Raw genomic sequence first — 14,999 nt, 5'->3', positions numbered from 1 at the left:
AGGACCTAAGCTCCCTTTGTCACATGGTTCATAACTACCCATCACTCTAGCTTCAGGGCACACATGCCCTCTCCTGGCCTCTTCAGCCCTTCAGTCCTGTGCAGAAAACCATGCGCAAACACCCACATATATAAAGAACTAAAAGTAAAAATGACATGATGTTTATGTCTTTGAGTTCATAAAGCACCAAACATAGAACATTGCTTTTGATATTTATGAAATGGTGCATGGGCTTTCCAGTTTAAGAAATTGAAATTGGGAGAAATTCAAAAAAAAAAATTGCCCCAAGACCAGATAATCTAGTAAGTGGCTTAAAGAAAAAGAGGAGGAAAGAGAACGGTAAAATGTCTGAGCCCAGATCATCAAAGGAAACCTAGGGTTCCTCCACCATTCATTTCCCACAAGCAGCACCTCACCGTCAACCTCCAAAACTGACGGGCTCAAAAGCCTGCCACTCTTCACATTATTCATTTACGATACAGTGGTTTGGAATCCAGGTTCTTGACTCTTTTACTCATGAGAAAAACTGTACTGGGACACAGGAAAGGAAGGACAATGGAGTGTTGAACACACTAACTTCCCCTTTGCTCAAGCCTAAAACCATGCCAACAAGATTTGAAAACACTTAAGAGTTTTAAAATGTATGCGTTCTTTAAAAGAAATTCCGTGAAGAATTTTGGTCCCTGAGTTGGTATAAAAATCAAAACCCTGCATCTGCACAGCTTCACTTCTCATCCCTGATACGTTATGCACAGTTTTTAATTGTTGGATGGACTTACCCTGAGGTTTGCCTTTGCTGTGGAAGATCAATATTTTCCCTTCAAATCAATTAGCCATGAATTAATTCATAATTCATTAACTCATATCTTAGTGTAGCAGATATGAGTCTCAGTTCACAAGAGCAGGTGTTCAACAAATATTGCTGTTTTATTGCTTTTTAATCAACTTAACATGGCACTAAGCCTACATTATTATCCAGTAATTGTGAGCATACCTTCTATTCCTGGGTCATACCAAAATCAATAAACACACACACACAAAACGATGAGACATGCGGTGTCTCCCCCTCAACAATTTGCAGTGACCATGTCTGGCATTCTAATTATTCAAGCCCAGGAAAGTTGGGACTCTGGCTTCTTTGCCCTACATAGAAATTATAAGCCTTTCCTAGATCTGTGATAGCAATGCCCTTTTCTCATTTGCTCAGTCACTGTCCAAGCATAGGGCATTTGTTCCCACTCCCATTCAATTCTTAGACATCTCACTACTTCAAAGAAATTCCTTCTGGAGTCTGTCAGATCCAGAAAGCCTTATTGGCTTCCTTTTCTTTGATAGGACTCCCGATTACCTTGTAAATATTCACATGAGAAAGGATTCACATGAGAAAGGAAAGAAATGGGAACAAACAGCAATGCCAAACAGAGCTGCTGCTTCCATGGGTCACTGAAGGAAGCAGAACAAGGCTCTCTTCCCTAAGTGCGAATGAGTGACAAACATAGCACAGAAAGGACCCATTAACATTTCTCTAATTCATCCTAACATACTATTTTTGGTCTGGTATCTTTGCAATATGTAAAGAGCCATTTCTAAATTATTCCTCATGAAACAAGATTTAAAAAGACTGGCTTCGAGTTGAAGCAGATTGCAATCCCGTGGGGGAAGCAACAATGTCAACCAGCCAGACCCCCAGGAGCTCAGGGGGACTGGACCACCAACCAAAGAGTACATATGGAGGGACTCATGGCTCTGGCCATGTATGTGGCAGAGGATGGTGCTGTTGGACATCAGTGGGAGGAGCGGCCCTTGGTCCTGTGGGGGTTCAAGGCCCAGTGTAGGGGAATGTCAAGGCAGGAAGGCGGGAGTGGGTGGGTGGGTGGAGGAGCATTTTCATAGAGGCAGGGGGAGAGGGGATAGGATAGGGAGTTTCCGAATGGGAAGGCCTGGGAAGAGGATAATATTTGAAATGTAAAGAAAGAAAATATCCATTAAGAGAAAACACAAAACAACTGACAACAACAATAATAACAAAAAGACTGGCTCCTCAAAAATATGAAGTTGAGAACAGCTGAGTGTATATTATATTGAGAATGCCTCGTGTAAGTGAACAGCGCTCAGACAAGGCGAAGCACCTGGAATAATATAACTTCTCTTCTAGGAGGGAAGTAGATAACACACACGAAATTTGAGCCTTTTCTAAAGGTTTCATTTTCTCATTTTACGTGTATGGGTGTTTTGCCTTCATATATGTCGTGTACCATGTGTGTGCCTGGTGCTCAGGGAAGTCAGACGAGGGCAGTGGATTCTCTTGAACTGAAGTTACAGACAGTTGTCAGCCACAGTGTAAGTGCTGGAAATCAAATCTGAGTCATCTATAGAGCAGCCGTTGCTCTTAACCACTGAGCCACTCAGTTCTGTCTCCCATGCACTCCTTGGCTAATCCTCAATGGATTCTAATTCATCCATCTGTTGCAGGGTTTTCCAAAAAGAAACACGGACGCCACCTTTGGAAAGTAAGTAATAGGAAGCTGTAAATTCTCTAGAAACATTTAACCCTTAGCTAAAGTAGCAGCTTCCAAATGCCCACAGTATAATGCTGGAAGGAGAAGCTGAGTAAAGGTGGAGCCGACTTAGGAAGAATCAAACGTCTCCAGCATCGGTTTTTAAACTGAGGACCAATAACAAAAGGCCTCAAAGTATTGTCAGTGCACAAGAGGATCACAAGTTTAAAGTCACTTAATGCGGAGATGAAAGAACTCCAGGAGTTCCCCTTTCTGGAACAGAAAGTTACAGACACTATTTAATAGTGTCTTGAAAACAGAATGTCTCCTTCAACCCCCACAAACCTCTCCAGCAGTGAAACCATGACAACTAAGTTAGAAGATTTCTCTAGGAACTGCTGGGTTTTCAGCATCTAATGTTTTCCTTTCTTTCTTTCTTTCTTTCTTTCTTTCTTTCTTCCTTCCTTTCTTTCTTTCTTTCTTTCTTTCTTTCATTCTTCTGTTCTTTCTTTCTTCCTTTCTTTCTTTCTTCCTCTCTTTCTTTCTTCCTTCCTTTCTTTCTTTCTTTTGGAATGGTCTATTTCATTTTTTATTTCACTGCCCCGCTGCCATACTTTCCTTTAGCTATTTGAGTTTGACCTGGTATTGAAAACAAATGGGTAAGATTTTAAATGGGTTTGCATCTTTTCTGTTCAGACCCTCCTATTTTCCTCCTCTCGTTTACTGACTATTCGTTCACTTATATGGTATTTGTATGAATGCCGATATTGATCTTATACTTTGAATTGCATCCAATATTATTTCATATTATTTCATTTACCTTGTTATCTAGATTGTTAACATACTATAAAGTAGCTTTAAATGTTTATGATTTTTAAACAGGAATAAAATCACAGGAGTTAGGGAAGTGGCCTAATGAGTAAAATGTCTGCTTCTCAAACATGAGGACCTGAGTTCAATTCTCACTGCCAATTAAAAGCACAATACAAAAGGCAGCATCTGTAGCTCCAGCACCAGGAAATGGCTGGAGACAGCCAGTTTACCTGAAATGGCAAGCTTTGGGTTCAATGAGAGACAGGTTTTTATAAAAATCCATACATGTGAGGTCCAGTCTTTAAAAAATAGACACATACACATATATACGCACACATGTATATGTGTATATGTATGCATCATTGTGTACTAGTTATTTTTATCAACTTGGTACAAACCCAGAGTCATCTGAAAAGAGGGAACTTTCAGTGAAGGGGTTGCTTGATTAGGCTGCCTGTAGGCAAATCTGTGGGACATTTTCCTTATTCACGATTGACGTGGAAAGACCTAGCCCACTATGAGTGGGTCCACCCCTGGTCAGTTGCTCCTGGGTGATAGAAGAGATCAAATTAAAAAAGGAAGCCAGTAGGCAGCATTCCTCCATAATCTTTCCTTTGGTTCCTGCCTCCAAATTTCCAAGGTTGAATTTCTCCCTTTGTTTCCCCTAATGATGGGTCGTACTTCATAAGCCAAAATAAACGCTTTCCTTCCCCCATATTGCTTTTGTCATGGTATTTATCACAGTAATAGAACCCAAACTAGGACAGGTGAATGATAAACTGAGGAAGAAACCTGACATTGACCTCTGGCCTCCGCATACACGTTCATAGGTGAGTGTACCCCTAAGCACACATGTACACACACATAGACATGAAGATACACACTCAAAGACACACATGCGTATATCATCATCCCAATGAGAAAACACTATAAAATAAAGATTAATAGCGTTCATTTTGCAAAAGACAAACAGATACTTGGTGATGTCAAGGAGTGTGCAAAGAAAATTTTTTGGAATCCTTTATTTACAGGTCGCTAAGACACATGTAAATCTTAGACATCACTCTTCCCAGCTGTCGACAGAATAGACTGAAGAAAGGCCACACTCGAAGTTTATATTGCACTTAAATTTAAAAAGCGAGTGACCTATTAAAACAAACTACTCTAAGGCACAAATGTGATGTGAGACAAACCATCGGCCTTCAATGCCATTCCTTCTGGACGTGAGCCAGATCATAGGGATTGTTGAACAGCAAGTTGATGAAAAAAGAAAAGAAAGAACACACCAAATAAATGGCAGTGAAGAGTAGAGGCACCTTTAAGGAGTAACTGAAGCAAAACTTTAGTCAGCTGCACTGGCCAATGTTTCCAAATTCAAATAGAAGTGAGTACGAATTGCCTCTCCTTTCCTCTTTGTTTTCTATCTGCACCATTTTTAATGTTCCCACATAAAGCCCCTAAACGGCCAAAAAGACCTAAATACAAGAGCAAGGCTATTGAAAGTTATTTAGAAACATGTGAAATATGAAAGTCCAAGTCAGATCTAATTTGCATCCTGCCAGAGCACCTGCGGCCCTTCCCCGCGACCACACACACACACACACACCCCAAAACCCTGCAGGCTGGTGGGAACTGTCCATGGTAGTACACGCCTTAGGAAACTGCAGATTGGAGAGGGTCTGAGGGAGAAGGGTGAGTCCAGGCTGCTTCTTCCCAGCCTTGCCCAAACATTTGGCTGGCTAAGCTTGAGTGGGCGCTTGAGAGAAAGAAGCTCTACTCCTGACCTGGCACCCTTCCTTTGCAATAATATTTCCCAAAGCACGTAGTAAATCAGTTTACTTTTACTTATGTGTATTCATGTTTCTGTGTATATGTGTCTATGTGATCATATGCACACATATTTATCTGTGTGCCTTCAGAGAAGAGAGAGCATTTGAAAATGATTCCTTGGAGCTGGGGTTGAAGGTGTTTGTGAGATGATAATGTGGGTGCTGGATTCTGAAGCCAGGTCCTCGGGTCTTAGCAGCAAGTGCTCTTAACAACTAAGACCTGTCTCTGTCTTGCAGATTTAAATCTTTGTGGGCAGAATTGTTAACTTAGAAGTTGAACCGTCTGAACCTGTGTCCTGGGGTATAAGTCAGGTATCCTATTGTCTGCATAGATAGCCCATAAATTTTTCTTCATTTTGACTTTGCTTCCCTTGGGATTCAGAGAACTAGAATCCCATGTTTTTAAAATTCTGATCAATTGTCAGTTCTTCTCATCAACTTATTTTCTCTGACATCCCATACATAAGTGCCTTCAGAACATGATTTAAAAGTCACTAACCCATAATTATAACTTCCCAGGGATACTTCTATGAAAAGGTCAGGCATATATCCAACAGTGACTGTGCACAAAACCCACCTGCTAATCCTGGAGTCTAAACCACGTTCAGGACCAATTAACATAGAAATCCTAAGATCGAGAGCCTAGCACCAACATTAAAATCTTAAAGTTATTCTCCTAGTGAGTCTAACATACAGCTGTGTGAGAACCACCTTGTGGAGACAAGTGACATGCTGCAAACCTGGCCAGGCAGGACTGACATTTATTTCTATAGTATCCCCTGTTTGTCCATGGGAGACACTGTTCAAGATACTCTGTAATGCCTAAAATGACAGGTAGAATATATCGTGTATATACTCTGTGTGTGCATGTGTGTGTATGTATCATATATAGTATATATTACATATGTACATATTATATACATATATGTGTATATATGTGATGTATATGTGTGTATGTATATGATATATGTATATATAGAGAGATAATTTAATTAAGTTAAGCACAAGATATTAACAATTATTTGTTGTATACTTTACATACAAATATTTTTATTTCTTTATTAAAAACTTTATTTTTTTTTCACTTAAATTATCTAAGTTATAGATTCTTTTTATCATTTCCAAATTGCCAGAACCAGTACTTCTGCATTTGGGAACATTATTGTGTAAGATATGGGTTTCTTAAACAGAGGCAGAGCAATAACCCACAGTCAGTCTAATCACCAGGAAGGGAAATGAATGCATAACTAGTAAGAAAAATACAGAATGGATACTCTAGGGATTATTGGCATCACAAGTGGGACAGCAGATTTCATCACATTGATCAGAACAACATGTACTTTGAGAGCTATGAATTGTTTTCTGAGGGCATTTTGCGTTTAATATTTTAGACCACAGTTGAACACATGTAGCTAAAACTATGTAAACAGAAATACAGAATATACAGGAGACCTCAGTGATGTTTCTTAAAATCAAAAAGCTTATGATATGAAGAAAACCATTTCTGGAAGCACTTGGAGTTCTATTATGGTCATTTATTGCTTTGATATTTATTGTTTTAATAACAAAATTCTTCTTTAGAAACAAACTATATGTAAATTATGAGAGTGTCGTTGATGTTAGTTTTCTTAGAGAGGAAGATGCAAGGACAAAAGTAGATGTAAAGATAATAGCTATTTATTCTCATGGTTGTAAGTTCTGCATTTCTATGTAGTGTTTCTTAAATTTTCCTGCTCTGATTTTCAAGGACTGTTGAGGTGTGAAGCTGTCAAAAAAAAAAAAAAAAAAAAAAAAAAAAGAGAGAAGAATTGAAGGTTTCCATTAAAAGTTCATCATGGGTCTGAAGGCATGTAAACCAGCCTCAATTAGAATAAAACTGAATATCAGCGGTGGCAAAGCCAGATAGAACTAACAAGAGCTTCAGCAAATGTCTGCATGCAGCCAGAACAACTTCCATCACCACTCAAGACACAGCTGGGGACATCTGAAAATGTAAGAGAAATAAGCGCATGTAATACAAATATAACCAACTACCAGAGCCATCCAATCCACTCTGGAAAGAAGCAAATTTATGTTTATATATTGCTTGTTGTGATTCATAGATCAGCATGAAGAGAGCAGAGCAGAGCACCGCCTAAATAAAGTCTTTCCCTCAGGAAAAAAATGCAAAAGGTATAACTTCAAATATTTCCTGAATATTTAAGGAGTGGCTCTTAATAGGAGGTGGTCCTAAGTAGTATGTCCTTGAGCAAGAATTTGGTACTGCCCTTCCCAAGACACAAAGCCCATTCAACACTCTGAGCTAGGTGTTGTGCAAACTGTCTTTAAAAAAGTATTTCTCAGGGAAGCTGGAAGAAGCTGAGGACAAGGGCAACCCTGTAGGAGGACCAGCAGTCTCAATTAGCCTAGACCCCTGAGATCTCTCAAACAGTCGACCATCAACAAGGCAGTACACACCAGCTGATATGAGGCCCCCACCACATATACAGCAGAGGACTGCAGGGTCTGGGTTCAGTCAGAGAAGATGCACCTAACCCTCAAGAAACTGGAGGCCCCAGGGAGTTTAGAGGTCTGGTGAGGTGGGAGGTGGGGGTGGGGACATCCTTGTGGAGACAGGGGTGGGGAGGAGGTATGAGATGTGGAACAGTCGGAGCATGGACTGGAGAGGGGGGAATAAAATCTGGAGTGTAAATAAATAAATGAATGAATAAATGACATTAAAAAGGAATCTCTCTTATTTTATTTTAATTTATTTTTAATTTTAAAAAATAAAATAAAAAGTATCTCTCTCCATTAATTTGGACTTTGGTTCAATAACTTAGGGCAAAGCTTTGTCCGTCTGAGTGAGGAATGAGGGATCATCTCTGTATATGGGTGCATATACATAGCAACTACCATCGCAAGCTAGAGGAGCATAATGGTTAGGTTTTCTGTGAACTTGACAGGCTAAAGTCATTTGGGAAGAAGGAACTTCAGACGAGAAAATGTCTCCATTAGATGTCTGTGGACTCATCTGTAGGACATTTTATTGATTAATGATTGATGTGGGATTGCTCAGCCCACTACAGGCAGTGCCTCCCCTAAGCAGGTCATTCCTGGGTTGTATATAAAAGCGAGTTGAGTGAGCCAGAGAAGCAAGCCAGAAAGCAATTCCCTCCATGTCCTCTACTTCAGTTTCTGCCTCTAAGTTCCTGCTTGAGTTCCTTCCCAGACTTCCTTGAAATGTGATGTGAAAATGTAAGCGGTATAAACCCTTTCCTTCCCCAGGATGCATTTGGTCATGTTTATCATAGCAACGGAAAACAAAGGCAGGGAGTGACAAAACTTCACCTGGAGTGAAGTTGAATACTGGGTTGTTCTAGGCATGTCTCTTGTGGCCAAGCCTAGAAAAAATAACTTGGGCAAATGTAGAGCCACATGTTACAGTGTCTAAGAACATTTCTGGTAAGGTTCCAAGAGCAGAATGAGATCAGTTACCTGTGAGAGTGGAAATTACATCAAGCCATCTCCCTCCCACCCTCTCTCTCTCTCTCTCTCCCTCACTCACTCACTCCTTCCCTCCCTTCCTCTTTTCCTCCCTCCCTCCTTTCTCTTTCTTCTATTCACCTGTCTAAAATAAAGCACCTGAAAATGGAAGAGAAATATTTTAATTAATATTGAACAATACCCATTATGGGACAGAAGCCTTTCTAAATGGAATTTAATAAATTGATCGTCTTTATTGATCACTAAGAGCAGACAGAGCTATCATCTACACCGAAGTTCTCTCTTTTCGTCATTCTCTCTGTTGCAAAAATTGTTGACTACCCCTTCATATACACTCTGATCTTTTCATACAAACAGAGTTCTTGAATCTTAGCTGGTTTCTTGGCCTTTCAGAGAACAGACAATGGTCCTTTCCATCCAGTGAAAATGGATGAGGCTACATGACTGGGTTGTAACCAATAGGATGACTGGGAAAGCAATGTGTGCAATGAACATACCATGTACTCTAGAAAACCCCTGTTGATGTATGGATAGAAAGTAGATGGTCTCATCCTTTGCATGCAACTGTCTTGCAATGGTAGTAGAATAAGAAAGAAGCCAAGACCCTCAGACTTTGTCGGTAAGGAGAGCCCCTGCAACAGTTCAGAGATATTTGGGGGAAGGAAACAACCTCATAAGATAATTTAGTCATTATTGATGAGTCTATCTCTCACAGCTAAAACTGACAAAAATTATCTCTAGTTTACTTGTTCAGTAATGCTTTTTGATGATAATGTGCAAAAGAATTAAATCACACTACACTCTGATGAAGCTAGCATAGTGATAGCAACACCATATCACAGGGACAATTGTTTTAAGGTCTAGGAAGTGATGTCCAGGGCTACACAGACACAAAGTGGTCAGAAAGGTAATACAAAAAAAAAGTTTAAATAAGGTAAGAATAAGCCCAATTTCTCAAAAATAAGCTGAAGAAAGGGAAGACTTTAATCCATGTTGATATGTAGATATCTAAATTTAGACAGGTTTAGGATGAGAGCTGATGACTTAACACATAGACATTTGTAAGGAGGAAGTAGATATTCAGTATTTACCACTGAGTAGCTCCGTGACCTTTGTTAAGCAACTTAACCTCCCTTAGCTGGCATTTTTCTCATTTGAAAATAAAGTTATTAACAGCCAATCCATAGAGCAATTATATATGTTTAGTTGAATGACACACCCTGACATTTGCCACAATGCCTGGCACATCACAGATATTCAATAAATAGACTTTAGAAAATACCCTGCTCCAACCAAGAGAAAAATCATTAGGGTTTTTTTCTTTTCCACAAAATACCGACTTTATTCAGTCCCAATTTGGTCACGGCATTATCGCTATTTCTGAAGGGCTATCCTTCCTCCCCTCATTCACATCCCTCATCGGGTCATTCTCTCCCTTCTCTGGATTCCACGGTCACCTCGTCTTGACTGTGTCATTCGCTGCAACTTAGTCCCACACTGGTTTTGACTCATGCATCTTCCATTAGTGCCCAACATTTCAGAGCATGTTCCTGTCCTTCAGAACACACATCCTGTTGTGCTCCCAAAATACTCATTAAAGAGACAAATGATACCCTAGGAACAAATGTGCGTGTGTATCATCCAGAATGCCAAGATGAATAAATGTCATTCTATTCATATACTGAGTCACCAAATGGCAGAATACCTTAAACTTTAAAAATCAAATTAATGGAATCGTGACATTTGCAATCATGGATAAAGCCAATATGATGTACTTTAAATTTTGCCTTAACAAGAATAGTCCCTCCCTAACAGCAGGTGAGTTTTAACTTCAAACTCCACTCCCTGTTCATCTGTTCCCCTTGCCATTTCAAAGCCCATCGTGATGCTATAGTGTGTTGGCTATCATCAAGAATCATTAAATTTTTTTCTCAAATATGCTAAGACTTGAGACATCACAACTAACTAAATAGGCTCCAAAGCTAGTTTTTTGCTCACCTGTCTTGGGAGTTATCCTGCTAGTTTGCCAGGCCAAATCGATTGTGTGGCTCAAAGTTCTGGAGAAGTCCAAGATCAGAGTATAATCAAGGAGTGTCTTTTTTTTTTTTTTTTTTTTTTTTTGAGGTGTTCTTTGCTAGTCCCTACTTCTGGTGATTTGCTGACAACCATGGCATTTTTCAACTCAGTCTCTGCCTTCATGCTCACAGGATGTTTTCTCTGTGTGCATATTTGTTTCCAAAGGTTTCCTTTCTGCATAGACACTCGTCTCATCGGGTTAGCCGTCCCACCCACACCGCCTATATGACCTCATTTTGACTATTGATATCTGCAAGTCCTCTTTTTCCAAATAAAATCACATATGACATACTTGTAGGCAGAAATTCAACCTAGGAATTCTGAGTGGACACCCTCCAGTCCATAACAGCTACGATACTTGTGCATCGTATTCAACAAGCAAACCCAGTGACAAGAGACATCTGTGACCATGGTCTAGCTTTGTAGAAAGTATGGCAGTAATCAATGTTTTCAGTGCAGAAGTCAATCTGGGTAAAGTATGTACAATGGTTCCCGGCAGTAGAATTAGTACTTGACAAGTCCCAGCTATTAGTAGCACTATTGAGATTATTAGTATTATTTTGATCTTAAATCACAGTATTCAATATAGTGTCAAAAACATGTCAACCTCTTCTGTGAGTACGAATAACAGTTGAAAGCTAGATGAGCGAAAATACAAAAACAGTGAAATGAACTTAGATGCCTGTAACCAGGAACTCACCAATTAGACCTTCATGTTCAAAAATTAATCATCAGCCCAAAATCAAAGTGTGATGAAATCATGATGTAAATATTTTTCTGGTGTTTCTATTCATCATGTGTTTTCATTTTTATTGAAAACTGTGCAAACAGGAGACGACAACACTCAAAAGAGATGTATGTCATAAACTGTAGAGTGTTATACCTTTAGAAAATACTAGAAATATAATGATAAAGAAAGTCAATATTTTTATCTCAGAGCCATAAGATTTAAGAAGAATATGGAGATAGATAAGATGGAAAATTACATGTTACGATCAGTATAATTTTTTTTTATTTTAAAGAATACACAAAGCAATGTGGCTGTCTCCAAAGTAACAGCAGTTAACTGACAACTACATTATTTCTGAGACCAATTTAATAATTTTAATAATAAATCGAACTGAAATTTATGTGAAATGTTAATAGTAGAATTGATCATGAGGAAAACTGATTTTTAAACAGTATAGGATTGGGAAACACCATTGTCTTGTAAGCATAGAAGGGAAGAAACCTGCAAGCCACCAGGCAGTGTTTAGTTGGCTTTAAAGGGAGAAGGTTCCCTAGATATAGAGTTACGTGGAAGCTTTGGTTTGGAAAAAAGGTGATCACTGAGCAGGAGCATGAAGAGATATGAAGTGTGACATCATAATATAATATTAAAACAATGTGTGTTTAAAAGTGAGATTAAAAGGCACCATATGAGTTATTATTACAAGCATGGTAACATTTGAAATGAGGAAGATATAATAATCACAGGCCTGCAAAAGCTTCCTTAAACATGTGGGCCAGGAGTTGGGTCCTGTTGGACTTAAAGGTAGGCAAGAAAATGATGGGTTCTGTGCTTCTGGGCAACAGGGAAGAATAGCAGGACTTTAAAAGACAATGTCACTGAAAATCCACATTTGAGTTGCCCAATTAACTTCAATGGTAAGTCACTGATAATAGCAAGTAGGTAATGAGAGAAGCAAGAAGTGATTTCTGGAGTAAGCTATGACCCAGCAGAATGTCTCTTCTTTACAGACATCTGTCCAGTTCCTTCCAGCTCTAGGCTTGGGAGTCTTCCTTGGTAATTCTCTCTTGGTACAAATTTGACAGACTGGAGTTCATTGGTTCCCATGTGTTCTGTTCCCAGCAAGCTATGGGTTCCTCAAAGGCAAGACCATTTATGTTTACATTGATGAGACTCGGGTTCTGAAATCAGGTTGCCAACCATGGCTTCCTGTCCCGGGGCATCAGATACCTACTCTAACCCTTCTGGTCTGCATTCCTGATTCACAAATGCAAAGAATGAGGCCAATAAGTAACAAGCCAAGTTGCTCGCCATAGAAACTGCTCAACGTCTGTTATCCTCATGGTTGTTCCAGAGCCTAGCTAGAGTGTGTTCAGGTATTGCTCGTGAGATGGATGGATGGATGGATGGATGGATGGATGGATGGATGGATGGATGGATGGATAGATGGATGGATGGATGGATGGATGGATGAATGGATGGATGAATGGATAGATGAATGGATGGATGGATGAATGGATGGATGGATGAATGGATGGATGGATGGATGGATGGATGGATGGATGGATGGATGGATTAACTTTTGGTGGGAAAACCTTGTCTTCTGTACATTTCTCCCCAAACCTAGGTAAAGTTGACTGATGAACAGATCTGACTTTTAAGACTGCAAGTTCTCTAAAGTGAAGGAGTACATTGCACAGGTGCTATTCTCCAGTGCTGGACTCCGATGTGAGATATCACAGGCCAAAAATGTTCTCAATTCATTCTGCTCAGGCATTTTCTTAGTAACCACTTAGTCCACCAGCGAGTGAGCTATCCACGAGAATTTCCAAGCCTATGACCTTAAATAACACTTTACAGGTAAACTGAGGTTCAAAGAGTACACTAGCCCAGAATCCCTCACGGCTAATAATTATCTCTGCAACTCACTTCTTACCAAAACACAGGGTGGGGGAGAGAGAGGAGGGAGGGAGAAGTCGGGGAGAAAGAAGGAGGTGCAGATAATGATGTGAAAGAAATTAGTTTCTTACACAGAGTGTGTGCTGTAGCCATTACATTCCCTAAAAAACTCTGAATCATTCTGCAACAGCAACTCAAACACACACTAGCCTTTTTGAAGCTCCTATTTCATGTTCATACTTACCTGTTCCTATGTGTGTGTGATGTGACACTTATGCAGACATGCATGTAGACGTTAGAGACAGCCACTAAGCCATTTCAAAGTTACTCAATAGCTGAAGTCAAGTCATAGCCTCAACTGATAAAAGGTCTCTGCCAGATTGGCCTAGAGGTCATGGAACTGGTTGATGTTTGAGACGGGAGGGCCAGTGTGGGTTGCTTCATACCTAGGCCAGAGGTCCTGGGTTGTAAGGAAATCAGGCTGAACAAACTCTCGGGGCAAGTCAGGAAGCAGCAGGTCCTCCATGGTCTCTGCAACAGTTCCTGCCTGGAGTTCCTACCCTGACTTCCCTTCATGATAGACCACAACCATAAGTTGAAACCTCTTTCCTCCCCGAACTTCTTAGTCATGCTCACAACAACAGAAGCATAGTTGAGACACTGGCTTCCGGTCAGACATTTGAACTGAATCTTACTTGAGAGCTCTTACACATAAAACAGAGCTTCCCTAAACATAAAGGTGAGACTTTAATTCCAAGAATTGAAATCTTGAAAACTGGAGTAAATTTTAACAAATCAGCCTTTGTTTGGCCTCTGGCTCCACTTTCCGGAGAACTATGACTTGACTTCAGCTATTGAGTAAGTTTGAAATGGCTTAGTGGCTGTCTCTAATGTCTACACCATGTCTGCATGAGTGTCACACATACATAGGTGACACACACATACATACATATACTACATACTCACACAGGCACACATACAAAAACAATTGCATTTGTCATTTAAGGATAATAAAAATACAAGGCCTCTCAGTAAGTGATTGTTTCCTGTGTTGTTTTCTAGCCTGCTCCGCAAGGAACAGCCTCATCTTCATTTCCTCTGGATTCGAGAAAGACAGAAGAGAGTTAATTACGCTTCAATATTCTGACAGAGAAAGAAGATGGGAATTCACAGCGCGTGATAGAAACTCACTCCTCTAAACACCAGACAACATTAAGTGTCCTTCTATCTGTGTGTAAAGAATGCAAGGAGTCCAGGCCTGGTGACATGTGCCTGCAAACTGAACACTCAGGACACAGACCTGGGGAGATGGCTGCAAATTCAAACCAGCTTTACCTGCATAGTGTGTTTCAGGCTATCCGGAGCCGTGTAGCAAAAATCACACACACACACAAAAAAAAAAAAAAACCAAAAAAACAAAACCGTAACTAAATAAACAATAGTCCCAGTGATTTGCTCACAGTTCTGGGTGTCACAGGCCACGACTCAGGGTGGACTTTTTTGAATATCAGTAGAGATTCTGTAGTCTAAATACTGCGGGTCTCTTTAGCTGTCCGTCTCGGCTCTTGCCTGCGGTCTTCCTGTCCTTCTGTAAGCTAGCTATCTAAACCACACAAAGACCGTTAAGCCCGTGTGTGGTACATTATAATGAAGTTTCACACGTGTATA

Source organism: Arvicanthis niloticus, chromosome 14 (assembly GCF_011762505.2).
Source record: "Arvicanthis niloticus isolate mArvNil1 chromosome 14, mArvNil1.pat.X, whole genome shotgun sequence".
NCBI classification, from domain to species: domain Eukaryota; kingdom Metazoa; phylum Chordata; class Mammalia; order Rodentia; family Muridae; genus Arvicanthis; species Arvicanthis niloticus.
The sequence above is the reverse complement of the archived record's forward strand: the minus strand, read 5'-3'. Positions refer to the sequence as shown.